The sequence below is a fragment of the Tamandua tetradactyla genome, chromosome 3, assembly GCF_023851605.1.
Source record: "Tamandua tetradactyla isolate mTamTet1 chromosome 3, mTamTet1.pri, whole genome shotgun sequence".
NCBI classification, from domain to species: Eukaryota; Metazoa; Chordata; class Mammalia; order Pilosa; family Myrmecophagidae; genus Tamandua; species Tamandua tetradactyla.
The window spans coordinates 10,053,939-10,070,456 of record NC_135329.1 but is presented as its reverse complement, the minus strand read 5'-3'; the positions used below and the strand labels follow the sequence as shown (position 1 = coordinate 10,070,456).

At 38.8% G+C, this 16,518-nt stretch overlaps 2 pseudogenes; both read right to left on the bottom strand.

The window, feature by feature from the left end:
• Positions 1–874: 874 nt before the first annotated feature.
• LOC143675949 (small ribosomal subunit protein mS35 pseudogene) lies at positions 875–1,776 on the bottom strand (annotated as a pseudogene).
• Positions 1,777–5,169: 3,393 nt separating this feature from the next.
• On the bottom strand, positions 5,170–5,670 carry LOC143675488 (large ribosomal subunit protein eL32 pseudogene; annotated as a pseudogene).
• Between the last annotated feature and the right edge of the window lie 10,848 nt (positions 5,671–16,518).

The window sequence follows — 16,518 nt, the reverse complement described above, 5'->3', positions numbered from 1 at the left end:
ACATCCTGCTGTTTTATTTATTTATTTTTAACTGTCAACAATGCCTTTATTTTGATTTTAATTTAAGCACTTGTCAATAACTTTGGAAGGGGTAAGAAATGACTTATAGATATACTTTAAAATATTGAGTTGACAGCTAAATTAAATAGAATGTTCCTTAGGGCAGTTCTCATTCTGGCGCTTATTCAACTCCCCCTGCCCTATATTAAATTCAAGTCTTTATGCCTCTTATCTCTTTCCTGGGCTATAGCAGCTGTAACTGGGGCATCCAAAAGGATGAGTACAAGCTAATTTCCACTTCTACTTTTCTGCGAGCTTGGGCTTGGGGAAATAATCTCCAGAAAACAGAAAGTTGGATACTAAACAACATACAGTAACTCTTAAAAAAAAGAGAGATGGGAACATTTTTTTTAAGGCTAGAAAATACACCTAAGGACCTGTTTCTTACCAGAATTAGTATCTGCAAAGAAAGGGTTGGGGAGATATTAGTTATACGAGAAGAGCACTGATCTGCAAGTCAGGGGACTGGGTTCTGAGCATAGCTTCCCAAATAATAAAAATTATTATACAAAAGCAACCAGTAAATGCTACTTTGTGAAAAAAGAAATATGACAAGTGACTAATAGTTAGATGACTGTGTGTGTATGGATAATAAAGTTGTTAGGGTGGGAAAAAAATCAAAACACTTTAGAAATGAAAGAAATTACAGAGACCGTCTGATTAGTGCAAATACCCCAATGAATAAATCAGAAAACGTCTGCGTAATCATTCCCATTGCATGTTTATATGAAACCATGTAAAACAATATTTTTTAAACTTTTAAAATTTTATGTCAAATTAGATACTGGTTACATATTCATTTCCTACTTCATATTCATGCCAAATTCAACAGTCTCTTCACTGAGTCTTTGTACTGAGAAATGGTGTTTTCATCTTCCCCCTCATTCTTAAGATTAACAACAGAATTTTTATAGTTCTGTTATACTAAGGAGCTCTTCTTTATTCACTTCCATATTTTTCTCAGCAGCTTTAATTTGGAGAAGTGTTTCCAGGACATTTTTTTCTGAGGGGCTATTTTTCCATATATACTGCTCCATATCTGCTTCAATCTTATGTTTCTCCCATTCTTCAGTTTTCCAAGACTCATGGTATAAAACTGTCAGTAGATACATTACATAATCATAATTCTGTCTCTTTAAAGGACATCTATCTGTTCTGATGGTAAGCACATCTGTGGTCTTGCGGTATCGTTCTCCTACAAATTTAATGTTTCTTCTTTGCTGAAACATAATCAGCTGTGTCAATTTCAATTGGAAAATACTTCTCACATTTCTCATCACTGTCCAGTGCAGCTGGCCACTCAGTGCAGAAATCTTCAAAAGCTTCACAGTGCTTTCTAATTGCTCTGGGGGTCAAATGCAGAAAATTAGGGATCTTTAAAAGTTCTAGATTTCCCTTCTTTGCCATGGGTACCCCTCTCTTTACCGGACAGCCCATCCGAACAGGAAGAGGTACTGCAGAGGGTTTAACTGATGCTGCAACAGGGTGAAGACTAGGTCAATCCTGGTCCACAGCCATTTTCTCTGTCCTGGGAGGGAGTGCCTTTCTTTTCACCTGTCTTGCATTTTTGGATGTTTTAGTGTTTTCTGTTGCATGTGGACTTGATCCCAGCGTGTGAGTGACCGGTGACACAGCGGTGGAAAAAGCGCACAGGGTCCTGATCCCCGGCTGTGAGACTGGGCACGCCAGGAGCGCAGCAGCCGCCATAGGTGCAAAGACAGCCTGCTGTTTTTGCGCCATGCTCTGTATATGTCTGTTAGGTCTAGTTCACTTATCATATTATTAAAGTTCTCTGTTTCCTTATTGATCTTCTGTCTACATGTTCTATCTATCGATGAAAGTGATGTATTGGAGTCTTCAACTATTACTGTAGAGGTGTCTGTTTCTCCCTTTAGATTTGCCAGTGTTTCCTCATGTATTTTTGGGACACAGTGGTTAAGTGCTGTTCTAGTTTGCTAGCTGTCGGAATGCAACACACCACAGATGGATTGGCTTTTATTAAAAGGGGATTTATTTCATTAGTTCTTCAGAGGAAAGGCAGCTAGCTTTCATCTGAGGTTCTTTCGTACATGGGAAGGCACAGGGTGATCTCTGCTGGCCTTCTGGGTTCCAACAACTTTCCCAGGGGTGATTTCTTTCTGCATCTCCAAAGGCCTGGGCTGAGCTGTGAGCACTGAGATGAGGTATGCTGAGCTTCTTGAAGCTGTGCTACGTTGAGTTCTCTCATTTCGGCACCAGCCAATTAAATCAAACATCTTTCATTACAGCAGGCATGCCTCCTAGCCAACTGCAGATATAATGAGCAACAGATGAGGTTCATGTACCATTGGCTCATGTCCACAGCAGCAAAACTAAGCACGTTTACCTGGCCAAGTTGACACCTGAACCTAAATACCACAAGTGCACAGATGATTATTATTTCTTCATGGTCAATTGCCCCTTTTATTATATACAGTGTCCTTCTTTGTCTTGTATACCAGCTTTTGACTTAAAGTCTATTTTGTCTAATATTAGTATAGGTATCCCAGCTCATTGGGTTAATGTTTAAATGGAATATCTTTTCCCATCCTTTCACTTTCAGCCTATCTGTGTCTTTGGGTAAGGTGTTAATCCATTAACATTCAGTGTTATTACTGTAAAGGCATTGCTTACTTCAGCTGCTTTGTCCTTTGGTTTTTATACGTCATATCTCTGTTTTTGGGGTGAGGGAGGGATTTCTCTTTCCCTTTATCGAAACTTCTTTCAGCATAGTTGATCTTTTATGTTGTATCTGGTTGATCCCTTTCTAATTTATGTTTTTGTATATTTTAAAAATACTTTCTTTGTGGTTACCCTGGATTTATATTGTGCAACCTACATCTAATCTACTAATTTGAAAAAGATACCAATTTAGCTGCAATAGCATACACATTCTCTGCTCCATATCCCTCTGTTTCCACCCTTTATGTTGTTTTTGTCTCACTTTACCACTTTATACTTGACCCATCTGTTATCAGAAAATATGTCTTTTTCTTCTTTAATTGTATGTTGATTTTTGTATTAATTAAAGATTAGGGTTGTATATTTGCATTTACCCTTTTAGTTACAGTTCTAATTTGCTAGCTGCCAGAATACAATATACCAGAAACAGAATGGCTTTTAAAAAGGGGAATTTAATAAATTGCTAGAGTACAGTTCTAAGGCTGAGAAAATGTCCCAGTTAAAACAAGTCTATAGAAATGTCCAATCACAGGCATCCAGTGAAAGATAACTTGATTCAAGAAGGCTGATGAAGTTCAGGGTTTCTCTCTCATGTGGAAAGACACACAGTGAACACAGTCAGGGTTCCTCTCTCATCTGGAAGTGCCCATGGGGAACACGGTGTCATCTGCTAGCTTCTTCTCCTGGCTTCCTGTTTTATGAAGCTCCCCGGGAGGCATTTTCCTCTTTCATCTCCAAAGGTTGCTGGCTGGTGGACTCTGCTTCTCATGGCTATGTCATTCTGCTGTGTTCTTTCTGAATCGCTCCCATTCTCCAAAGTGTTTCCTCTTTTATAGGACTCCAGAAACTAATCAAGACCCACCCAAAGGGGTGGAGACACATCTTCCCTAATCCAGTTTAACAATTGAGAGATGATCTAATTACAGTTTTAAACATACAATACCGAATAGGGATTAGAAGAAATGGCTGCCTTTACAAAATGGGATTAGGATCAAAACATGGCTTTTCTAGGGTCCAAACATCTTTTCAAACCAACAGTTACCCTTACTGGTGATCGTCATTTCTTTACTTTACTCCTAGACATTCTCCCCTGTCTTTTCCTTTTATCCGGCAGAACTCCCTTTATCAATTCTTTAGGGCAGATCTTTTGTTGATAAACTCTCTTAATTTTTGTTTATCTGTGAATATTTTAAGCTCTCCTTCAGTTTTGTTTTTGTTTTTGTTTTTGTATGCTGTATTATGGTAGTCACATTTTATTATTTTTCCACGTGACTATCCCATTACTGCAGCACCATTTGTTGAATTTTTTTTTAGGGGGGAAGAGTGGGGTGGGGAGAGTGCATGGGCCTGGAATTGAGCCTTGTCTCCTGCATGGAAGGCAAGAATTCTACCACTGAACTACCCTTGCACCCTTCTCCTTCAGTTTTGAAGGACCGCTTAGCTTGATAAAAAATTTTTGGCTGACAGAAACTAAAACAGTGTGTGTTTAGCTTTAGTAGAAACTGCCAAAAAGTTTTCCAAAATAATTGTTCCAATAGTGGCATTGATCTTAAGGCATCCCCAGTATTCACACCTGATTCTCAGAACTTGTTTTAATTTAGAAAAGAAGAAACTCAATAAATACAATTTAAAAAAATTCAGCTGAAGTTTTTCTTGCAATATCTGTGCTGGTTTGAAGCTGTTATATGCCATAGAAACGGCCCATGTTTTTTTATCCATTCCTATGGGTGTAGACCTATTTTGGGTGGGACTTTTGGTTTGATTATTTCAATTGAGATGTGACCCAACCCATTCCAGGTGGGTCTTACTCCTTCTACTGCAGTCCTTTCTGAGGCAATAAAAAGCAGAAAAAGTTGAGAGAGTTTACAAAGAGAACAGCCCAGAGAAACAAGCAAGGGCCCACAGAACCTCAGAGGAAGCCACTGGAACTAGAGCTGAAGGCAGTGAAACCCAGGAGCAAGGGACCAGCAGATGCTGGCCATGTGCCTTCCCATGTGACAGAGGTATCCCAGACACCAGAGCCTTTCTTCAGGGCCCACGAGATTGGATTAGGATTAAAAGGACATGGCTTTTCTGGGACACATAACAAATTCAAACCAGCATAAGGCTCTTCTTTGATGCTTGGTCTCACTTATTCTGGACCTTTAGAATAGTCCAAGTTTAACTGTTCAGATTTTCTCAGCTCTTCTTTATCTAGTTCTTGCCCTGGATAAGGGGTACAGTTTTTAAGAATGCACTCTTTGTGCAACTGTTTCACCTCCAGAAGAGAGCTTCCTTTCCTTTATTTCTTTAGGAATCTTGATCTTTTTTTGTTTATCTGTTTGTTTGTTTTTTTTGCAGGGGTAAAATACCAGATGGCAGGATTTTTGTGTTTTTATTTCAAACAAATATAACTTGCACAAGAGCTGTCTATTCATTTTCTTTACTGCACAGTCGAGTATTGGGGTTGGTGGCTATGATAGCCAGCTGGGATGCTTTTTCCACAATGGCTTTACGGTTCTTGAAAGACACATTTATTTGGAGGAATCTCAGCACAGTAAAATTTGCTGCACATTAGCAGCACTTCCAGCTCCTTGACATCGTGCACCAGGAACTTTCGGAAGCCGCTGGGCAGCATGTGTTTCATTTTGTTGTGGTTGTTGCTCCCATAACCAGGGTTGGGCATCAAGACCTGGCCCATTCTTCTCCATGCCCTGTGGTTATTGCCTCTGGGTTTCCATCAGTTGTGCTTGATTTTGACTCTCAGTTTGATTAGTGTCAGATGAACTTCTTTCTCCTCTTTTTGAGGATCTTGGGTTTCAGGAGGGGTCAGAGGGGAGCCAGGAGGCTGGACAGGAGACGGCTGCCACCTCCATGGCAGCCCCGAAGAAGAAACCTCTGTTTTAGTGCGGACTTTTCTCCCCAACTCATAGGATATGTTTAAAAAATCTCCCCTACTCAATGCCCCATTTTACTTACACTTTTCAGTTCTGGGACCTGTTCTATCTTACAGCAGTTCTGTTTAACCTCCCCCCACCCCCCACCCACACACACACACCTTTTTTTGTTTGTTTCTGTGAGGCTTTTCTGTACCCGGTTTCTTCTCTGTTAGGGTATCGTGCCCCAGGGAGCAAGATGAGGTCAATCCAGAAAGGTGGGTCACTTCAGATAAGTCCATTTAGCCTTTAGGTGGTCCAGCTGGCTGAAACGGGAATAAGTGCGGGCACAGCTCTTCTTTCCGGAAGAAAAGTTTTCTTGCCAGCATTTCCAGCCTGGTGTTTCCTCCCCCCCTCCTCCGCCCCCCCCCCCATCTCTGCGCTGGAGGGAAGGGAGTGCTTTTGTATACAGCACTCCTCAGTGGGTCTCTGCATACTTAGGTCCCTGGCTTGGGTATGCCCAGAGTTCTAACTTGTTTGAGTCACTCCACAGTCTCTATTAATGGTTAGAGGGACCTGGGTGGTGCCTCTTTGTGACTCCCAAACTGCACAGGACCGAGTGGGGGTGGGGGTGGGGGGAATGGACCAGTCGTCTGGGACGGAATTTTCCTACCTGATATTTTTGTTTCTTAAATTCAGTGTTTGTAGAGTCATTCTCCAGTCACTACCATCCTCCAGTGTTCTAAGCAAGTGGCCTTTGTCCTTTTATTCGCTAAATCTTTGGGAAGGATTGTCCAGGGGATATCTTATCCCTGATGATTTCACTCTTCATGCACCTCTCTTGTGCTTATGCTGAAGTACAAGGATTCTGCTCCCTCTCTGCTGGGGATAGATATAGCCGCAGGGTTAGGCCAGGTGTCATAATATGTACCCTTTAGCCACGCAGTCTCCAGTGAATGTTTCTGTGTGCTTTGGGGGGGGTGGGGGTGGCAGGGAAAGGAGGAATATGCCCGTGAGCCACTCTCCGCTGAAAAAGGAATCGGCCCAGATTCTTCATCCCTTCTAGGCCTCAGGCTGATACATCTGATAAAGCTGAGCACAGGCTTTATCTGTGGGTCCCAGGGAAACATGGCAGGTGGTGCTCAACTTGTCCCTTACTAGAAGCTAAGGGAGATTTATTCCAGGAATACAACACTGGTTTAACATTTGAAAACAATCAATGTCATTCACTAATTAATAAATAAGAGAGTAAAAACAAAACATGATTTTCTAAATATTGACAAAAAAAAAAAAAGCATATGCCAAAATCCAAAGCCTATTCATAATAAAAACTCTCAGTAAATGACCAATAGAGAAGAATTACCTCAACCTTGTTACGGGACAAAAGTGGAAGTTTCTTTTTTTTTTCGCATGGGCAGGCACGGGAAATCGAACCCCGGTCTCTGGCATGGCTGGCGAGAACTCTGCCTGTTGAGCCATCATGGCCCGCCCAGAAGATTCTTTTGCTGGACGCACTCAGTAACCAATTCATGAGACATAGGGGATTCAGAGAGAGAAAGAGTTTATTATGTGGAGGTAGTAGGAGAGCAGATGGCCTAGCAGCTCAAAATCTGTCTCCCTTAGTTTAGGGGGTTCAAAAGTTTTAAGGTTTTGAGCAAGGGGAGAAGAGGTCATTTCGTATAGCAAGTTCAAAGCAGAAAAGGAGACAGTGCTACAATTATCATTTCAATAGGAGAACCTACGTTGAAAGGAGGGGAGACAGAGCCATTACTTCAATACTAAAAGTGTAAGCGGAAAGGAAGGGAGATAAGTTGTCTTTCAATAGCAGAGTCTAGCTGATACAATTTACAAATGTCCAGGGCTGAAACTAGTTAATGGCTGACTTCACATTCTTCATTTGTGTTAAGCATGGAGCCATTAAGGATTCCACACGAGACAGCAAGTCAAAGTAAAGAAAAATATTTATTAGGGAAGAAGCAGAGGGAAGCCATCAACCCAGAGATCTGAGGGATTTAGAAAAGCAGCCTCGGCCCCCCTCTTAGGGGGCTGCCTTTTAAAGAAAAAATCGCACCAGCAACGCTGCACTAACAAAGGGGCTTGTTGACTTAGGGAGTGATAAATTGTTGATCATCAGCGCACTATTCTTCTTTGCTGTGCACCTGCAAGCACCGGGAGAGTGGGCGCTGTTAGGGAAGGGTGTTCGCAGCGGGAATAGATTATGACGGTATTTCTAGTTATGTGGAATGTCTTCCTTCGCCATCTGCAGCACCAGCCGGTACAGGTGGTTAATTCATATCTAGATTCCTGGATCTGCCAAGGAAACTAGGGGTGGGGTGGGGGTGCAGGTGATCTGCTCTGAGACTTAACAATTTGCTGTACAAGAAAATGACCAGCTAACAGGAGTAACCAGTTTTACGGTCACGACAGCATAAATTAAGGGCTTTTACAATCATTTCAGATGTCAAGGCAATCTGGATTATAATTTAGGGATTTCAGGTATACCCTCTGTCTACTCCAATATGCCAGAAAGCATAAAGAAATGTCTATGTAATGATTCAGTAATCAAAATCATTCCTTAAATCTTAATTTCTCAGCTACAACCTGACAAAGTACATCTATGAAAACCTTATAACTAACACTACTTAATAGTGAAAGACAAAAATCCTTTCCCCTAGAAGCAAGAGCAAGGTAAGGATGTCTGCTCTCGCCAATTCTATTCAAAATTGTCCTGGAGGTTTTAGACAGTTTAATAAAGCCATAAAAATAAATAAAAGACTTACAGATGTTAAAGGAAAGAGAAGAATTGCATTTTTCACACGATATAATTGTCTATGTGGAAAATCCTCACAAATCTACAAAAAAAAACCTAGTAGAAATGATAAAGGAGTTTAGCAAAGTTATAAAATAAAAGGTCAATGTGCAAAAGTCTATTGTATTTCTATATATTGACAATAAACAACTGAAAATGAAATACAAAAAACTATCTATTACAAACTTTATAATAGCATTTGAAAACATGAATTAGTTATTTAATAAAATACACACAAGTCCTAAACACTGAGAAATATAAAATATTGATGAGGAAAAAATTAAAGAACACCTAGACACATGGAAATATATACAATATTCATGGATCAAAAGATAAGAAAGCAGCTCTCCCCAGATTGATCTATAGATTCAATGCAATCCCACTTAAATACTATCAGGACTTTCTGTAAAATTAATATGGTGTTTCTAAAATGTATATGGAAATATAAAGGACCTAGAATAGCCAAAACCATTTTGTAAAAAGAACAAAGTTGAAGGGCTTAAAGTTAGATAAAGCCTACTATGTATATAATTTAATTTAGCTATTGTATATGACATATAAAACTTTTGTAGTTATAAAGTTACAATAATCAAGAAAGTGTGTGTGCTGGTTTGAAAGGATGTATGTCCCCTAAAGGCCATATTTTAATCAAAATCCCATTTCATAAAGGCAGAATAATCCCTATTCAATACTGTATATTGGAAACTGTAATCAGATCATCTCCCTGGAGATGTGATTTAATTGAGCGGTTGTTAAACTGGATTAGGTGACGACATGTCTACACCCATTTGGGTGGGTCTTGATTAGTTTCTGGAGTCCTATAAAGAGAGGAAACATTTTGGAGAATGAGTGATTCAGAGAGAGCCAGAGAAGAACGACAGCCATGAGAGCCCACAAGCCAGCGACCTTTGGAGATGAAGAAGGAAAACGCCTCCCGGGGAGCTTCATGAAACCAGAAGCCAGGAGAGAAAGCTAGCAGATGATGCCGTGTTTGCCATGTGCCCTTCCAGCCAAGAGAGAAACCCTGACCATGTTCACCATGTGCCTTCTCACTTGAGAGAGAAACCCTGAACTTCATCATCCTTCTTGAATCAAGGTATCTTTCCATGGATGCCTTTGATTGGACATTTCTTTAGACTTTAAATGGGACATTATCTCAGCCTTAGAACTGTAAATTAGCAACTTATTAAATTCCCCTTTTTAAAAGCCATTCCATTTCTGGTATATTGCATTTCGGCAGCTAGCAAACTAGAACAGTGTGGTATAGAAACATGGATCATTGGAACAAAATAGTCTCCAAAAATAGACTCCCACAAAAAAGTCCCAAGATACTGCAATGGGTAAAGAGTCACTTCAATGAATGTGGCTGCAACCAGTGTATGTCCATGAGGTAAAAAGAATGAACCTTGGCTCTTACCTTCTACATACACAAAAACTAACTCTAAATGAACCTTAGACCTAAATATAAAAGCTAAAACTATAAGACTTTCAGACAAAAATCAAAGAAAATCTTCATGACCTCAGGGTTAGCAAAGATTTCTTAAATAAGACATAAAAAGCATGAACCATAAAAGCATGAAAAAAAAAGTGTAAAGTGGACTTCATCAAAATTTAAACTTTTTCTCAAAATATGTTATTAAGAAAAGGCAAAGAGAAATCACAGACTTGGAAAAATATTTGCAATATATTTATCTGACAGAATTTTAAAAGCAAGCAAAACTGTAAATTCTACTTTACCAGAAAACTTTTGAGAGGAAGCAAGGGTAAAATGATTGGAAGGAGACACAAGATGAGCTTCTGAGTTGCTGGCACCGTTCTAGGAAGTTATAGGGAGTGGTGAACAGGTGTTCACTCAGTGATGATTCTTTGAATGATGCATTTATATTCTCAGTGATTTTTTTTTAATATTGCTGTCCTTCACCATAAAAACACCTTTTAAAAAATGAAGGCATAGTATCCTGTTATTACCTCCTTTATTTCTGTGAGGTCAGTGGTTATGTCTCCTCTTCCATTTCTGATCTTATTTATTTGCATAACAGGATACTATGAACAACTTTATGCTAATAAATACAACAATGTAGATGAAATGGACAACTTCCTAGAAAGGCATGAACAACCAACTTTGACTCAAGAAGAAATAGATGATCTCAACAAACCAATCACAAGCAAAGAAATGGAATCAGTCATTAAAAAGCTTCCCAAAAAGAAAAGTCCAGGACCAGATGGCTTCACATGTGAATTCTACCAAACATTCCAGAAAGAATTAGTACCAACCCTGCTCAAACTCTTCAAAAAAATTAAAATGGAGGGAAAGCTACCTAATTCATTCTATGAAGCCAACATCACCCTCATACCAAAGCCAGGCAAAGATATTACAAAAAAAGAAAACTACAGACCAATCTCTCTAATGAATATAGATGCAAAAATCCTCAACAAAATTCTAGCAAATCAAATCCAGCAACACACTAAAAGAATTATACATCATGACCAAGTAGGATTCATCCCAGGTATGCAAGGATAGTTCGACATAAGAAAATCAATTAATGTAATACAACATATCAACAAATCAAAGCAGAAAAATCACATGATCATCTCAATTGATGCAGAGAAGGCATTTGACAAGATTCAACATCCTTTCCTGTTGAAAACACTTCAAAGGATAGGAATACAAGGGAACTTCCTTAAAATGATAAAAGGAATATATGAAAAACCCACAGCTAATATCATCCTCAAAAGGGAAAAATTGAAAGCTTTTCCCCTAAGATCAGGAACAAGAAAAGGATGTCCACTATCACCACCACTGTTATTCAACGTTGTGTTGGAAGTTCTAGCCAGAGCAATTAGACAAGAAAAAGAAATACAAGGCATCAAAATTGGAAAGGAAGAAGTAAAACTATCACTGTTTGCAGATGATATGATACTATACGTCGAAAACCCTGAAAAATCCACAGCAAAACTACTAGAGCTAATAAACGAGTACAGCAAAGTGGCAGGTTACAAGATCAACATCCAAAAATCTGTAGTGTTTCTATACACTAGTAATGAACAATCTGAAGGAGAAATCAAGAAATGAATTCCATTTACAATTGTAACTAAAAGAATAAAATACTTAGGAATAAATTTAACTAAAGAGACAAAAGACCTATACAAAGAAAACTACAAGGAACTGTTAAAAGAAGTCACAGAAGACCTAAATAGATGGAAGGGCATACCGTGTTCATGGATTGGAAGACTAAATATAGTTAAGATGTCAATTCTACCTAAATTGATTTACAGATTCAATGCAATACCAATCAAAATCCCAACAACTTACTTTTCAGAAATAGAAAACCAATAAGCAAATTTATCTGGAAGGGCAGGGTGCCCTGAATTGCTAAAAGTATCTTGAGGAAAAAAAACGAAGCTGGAGGTCTCACGCTGCCTGACTTTAAAGCATATTATGAAGCCACAGTGGTCAAAACAGCATGGTACTGGCATAAAGATAGATATATTAACCAATGGAATCGAATAGAGTGCCCAGATATAGACCCTCTCATCTATGGACATTTGATCTTTGATAAGGCAGTCAGGCCAACTCATTTGGGACAGAACAGTCTCTTCAATAAATGGTGCCTAGAGAACTGGATATCCATATGCAAAATAATGAAAGAGGACCTGTATCTCACACCCTATACAGAAGTTAACTCAAAATAGATCAAAGATCTAAACATTAGGTCTAAGACCATAAAACAGTTAGAGGAAAATGTAAGGAGATATCTTATAAATCTTATAATTGGAGGTGGGTTTATGGACCTTACACCTAAAGCAAGAGCACTGAAGAAAGAAATAAATAAATGGGAGCTCCGCAAAATTAAACACTTTCATGCATCAAAGAACTTCATCAAGAAAGTAAAAAGACAGCCTACACAATGGGAGACAATATTTGGAAACGACATATCAGATAAAGGTCTAGTATCCAGCATTTATAAAGAGATTGTTCAACTCAACAACAAAAAGATAGCCAATCCAATTAAAAAATGGGAAAAAGACTTGAACAGACAACTCTCAGAAGAGGAAATACAAATGGCCAAACGGCACATGAAGAATGTCCCTGGCCATTAGAGAAATGCAAATCAAAACCATAATGAGATATCATCTCACACCCACCAGAATGGCCATTATCAACAAAACAGAAAATGACAAGTGCTGGAGAGGATGTGGAGAAAGAGGCACACTTATTCACTGTTGGTGGAAATGTCAAATGGTCCAACTGCTGTGGAAGGCAGTTTGGCGGTTCCTCAAAACGCTGAATATAGAATTGTCATATGATCCAGCAATACCATTGCTAGGTATCTACTCAGAGGACTTAAGGGCAAAGAAACAAACGGACATTTGCACACCAATGTTTATAGCAGCATTATTTACAATTGCAAAGAGATGGAAGCAGCCGAAATGTCCATCAACAAACGAGTGGCTAAACAAACTTTGGTATATACATACGATGGAATATTATGCAGCTTTAAGACAGAATAAACTTTTGAAGTATGTAACAACATGGATGGACCTTGAGAATATTCTGCTGAGTGAGACTAGCCAAAAACTAAAAGACAAATACTGTATGGTCTCACTGATATGAACTGACATTAGAGAATAAACTTGGAATATGTCATTGGTAACAGAGACCATCAGGAGATAGAAATAGGGTAAGATATTGGGTAATTGGAGCTGAAGGGATACAGACTGTGCAACAGGACTGGATACAAAAACTCAGAAATGGACAGCACAATACTACCTAACTGTAATGTAATTATGTTAAAACACTGAATGAAGCTGCATGTGAGAATGATAGAAGGAGGAGGGCCTGGGACATAAATGAAATCAGAAAGAAAGATAGATGTTAAAGATTGAGATGGTATAATCTAGGAATGCCTAGAGTGTATAATAGTGAAATGTACAATGTACAAATTTTAAAAATGTTTTGGCATGAGGAAGAACAAAGGAATGTCATTATTGCAGGGTGCTGAAAATAGATGATGATTAATACTTTAAAATGTCACCTTATGTGTGAGACTAAAGCAAAAAATGTTTATTTGTTAAAAAAAACGAAGGCAGATCTTCTGAAAGTGCATCAGTACTTTATGAAAAAGAGCATTTTGATGAAAGTTCATAAACATTGTCTTAAATCAGTTTAATTACAATTATATTTATTGAAGCAACCTCACCCCGATTCCCTGCCTTTTTTATCCTAATGGCAAGTCTCTGACACATAATCAAGTAATCTAATCTACTAAAAATTCTTGTTGTTAAGTGCCTTTCAGGTGTTCTTAGATAAACTCTCCTTTCATACTTTTTCTTGGATTCAGTGGCTGTTAGAAAATGGAAGAAAGATAATCTGACTTAATCCCTTCATTTTGTTGCTGTGAAAGCTAAAGTCTAGGAAGATGAAGTGGTTGTCTTGAACCAGAAGGCTCATTAATCCCATGTCAATATAGCGCCCACTTCTCCTGTCACAGCGTCCTTGCCTCTCCTGAGCATGTGCTTATTCGCAGTCCTTTGGCCAGGAAGGAACCTGCTCTCATTGGATGAAGCAAAACGAGAAATTATGAAAAGAAGTCAAGACCCTGTCTCGTGGAACCCAAGATAAAGAGTGGTAATGAGCACCAGGAAGGTACTGAAACTGAAATGAGGGGCTTCCTTCATGTCTTGTCTCTGCTTTTCCACATGGCAGAAAACCTAATCCCCAATAGCTGTCGAGTTTCCTATGCTGCAAATCCAACTGCACACTTTCTCCAGGTGCCATTCCATAATTCCCAGGAAAGAGGGACATGGTTCCCAATCAGTGTTAGGTACAGGGACAGCATGACCTGGTATGAAAGGGCTACTTCCATGTTAACTGTGTGGTTATGAGTGGACAGCAGTTTCTAGGATATGGGTTAGAAAATAAGTGAAATATAAATGAAAACAATAGCTTTCCAGAACAAGTCCTTGCTGTTTTTTTTGTCTTTGGTACACATTTCTCTAGGGCTTCTTAAAAGATGTTCAGGAGCATTTTCTAGGTTTACTGACTTACTGAAATTGACTTCTTTGTATATTTTGCTATTAGCTAAATGAATTTTTCATTTTTTTCCCCTCACAAGAATACTGAAATATTCTTATCATTAATACTGCATGGTGTTGACAGGGAATGCTAATTCCCTTCCTCTCACAAGTCCACAGAGGGGCGGGAAAGTCCATTCTCTGATCCCTCTCCCTCTTCCCAAAGGGAGAAGTAATTTATCTGATTGGTAAGACCAGGAGAATGAGCTCTGGGGATGCCCTCTTCTGGAATGGCCATTCTCAGCTCTGTCCCTGCAAGAGAGACCTGAAGATGCCCAGCCATGCCAGTTACTGGGGAAATAAGTCCAGTTCCAAGGGGGATTTATTGGGAAGTGCATTCGGCTTAGACCACCGTCTCTCACTAAGCATTTCCAGTCATGGAACTGATTTTGATCTACAGCTGTCTGACTCTTCTGTCTGCTTTTTCCATTAGTTATCCCTTCTCAAACCTCAACACTCCAAGAGAAAGTTGTGGAGTAATATTCTTATCTTGTAGTCTTTCATGACTTTTACAAATCACCTTATATTTTTCATATTCAAGGCACTCAGCTTTTCCTCTGTACGGCTTCAGGGTTTCATTTCATGCTTCGGAGGCTTATCAACACCACCAAAATTATAAAATAGTTCTCATAGATGGGTTTAAATAGATGGGGAATGGTGTCTAACAGGTACTCAAGTTTGTTAAGTCTTCTATAGCCAGAATTGTATGTTAAAATCAGGTGGACCTTCTAGCTTAAAGGATTCAAAATCACTTTATTTTCAGAATAAAAAATTCTGTTCCACCTTAGGGTCCTGGTCTCTGTTCTAGGATTTTTTCCCATTAAGGGGCAACATAAAGCTTCTCCGAAGTCCCCACAACTTGTAGAGATGAAAGAGAGCATCAGAGATTCTAGAAGTTTCCTCAGCATCTCTCTAAATTGTGACTTTGAGCAAGTACTTTAACATGGACCCTGAGCCAGGGTTTTCTACACTGTGCTATACAGTAATATAGACTGTCACTCTAGGATCTAGAATCAGATGCTTAACTTAAAGGAGATCTGAAACTCTAACTACTCTTTATAAATTACTTTATATCACTACTTATAAAATTTTGATATCAGAAATATCCTTATATTTTATGAAGACATATAATGCTTGGCTTTTTGTTAAAGTACCTCTTATTGTCAAATATTTCATAGATCATGCATTTTATGGAATCACGCCATTTTGAACAGATACTTTCTATCACAGAGCTTTCTGCCTGGGCCATGTATTTTTAACTGTTAATGAAACTGCATTGTATCAAGGCTTCCAGCTGGGTGAACAGCTGTCAGTTTTCCTCTCCTCTTTGCACCCTATGCCAAGATGCCGTGTGCTAGCCAAGGCTTTGCAGCAAGAAGCAGAAATATCTTGTTCCAGAATGGCTGTCATGATCTCTGTTTTCAAACCTTATTTAGGTAGATGCCTCAAGTGCCAATGTTTAGTTTACGTAGTAACTAATATGTAGCAACCTCTGGTGGTCACTTTCTGTAATATGGAATGAAATTCTGTTTACTGTCAACCTTTACAATCCATGTGTAGATGTGCCAAGCTTTAAGAAAACCACAAACTAAATATGCATTCTGACCCCTGCCAAGAAAATTAGCAGGCAGTGATTATTTGCGCTTCTGTTTTACTCTTTATCACAACACCTTTTCAAATGTTCCTCACAGCGATTTTCATAATCCCACATTTCTTGCTCAATTATTTGTTTACATGTTTATTATCTGTCTCCCCTAATAGAAAATAAGAAAAGAAGCTTTGTAGAGACAAGAACAATGATGTCTTGGTCACAGCTGAATCTCCAGGACCTATCGCAGTGTTTGACACAAGTGTTTAATAAATATTCATTTAATGAATATATAAATAAATGAATAGATTCACCCACAGTTCCTTTACATCTGAGTAGGACTATGACATTGAAAATATGGTTTATTAAATTGCAATTATAACACTTATAAGGAACATAGCCACATACCCATGTAATAAAGCAGTTTCCAT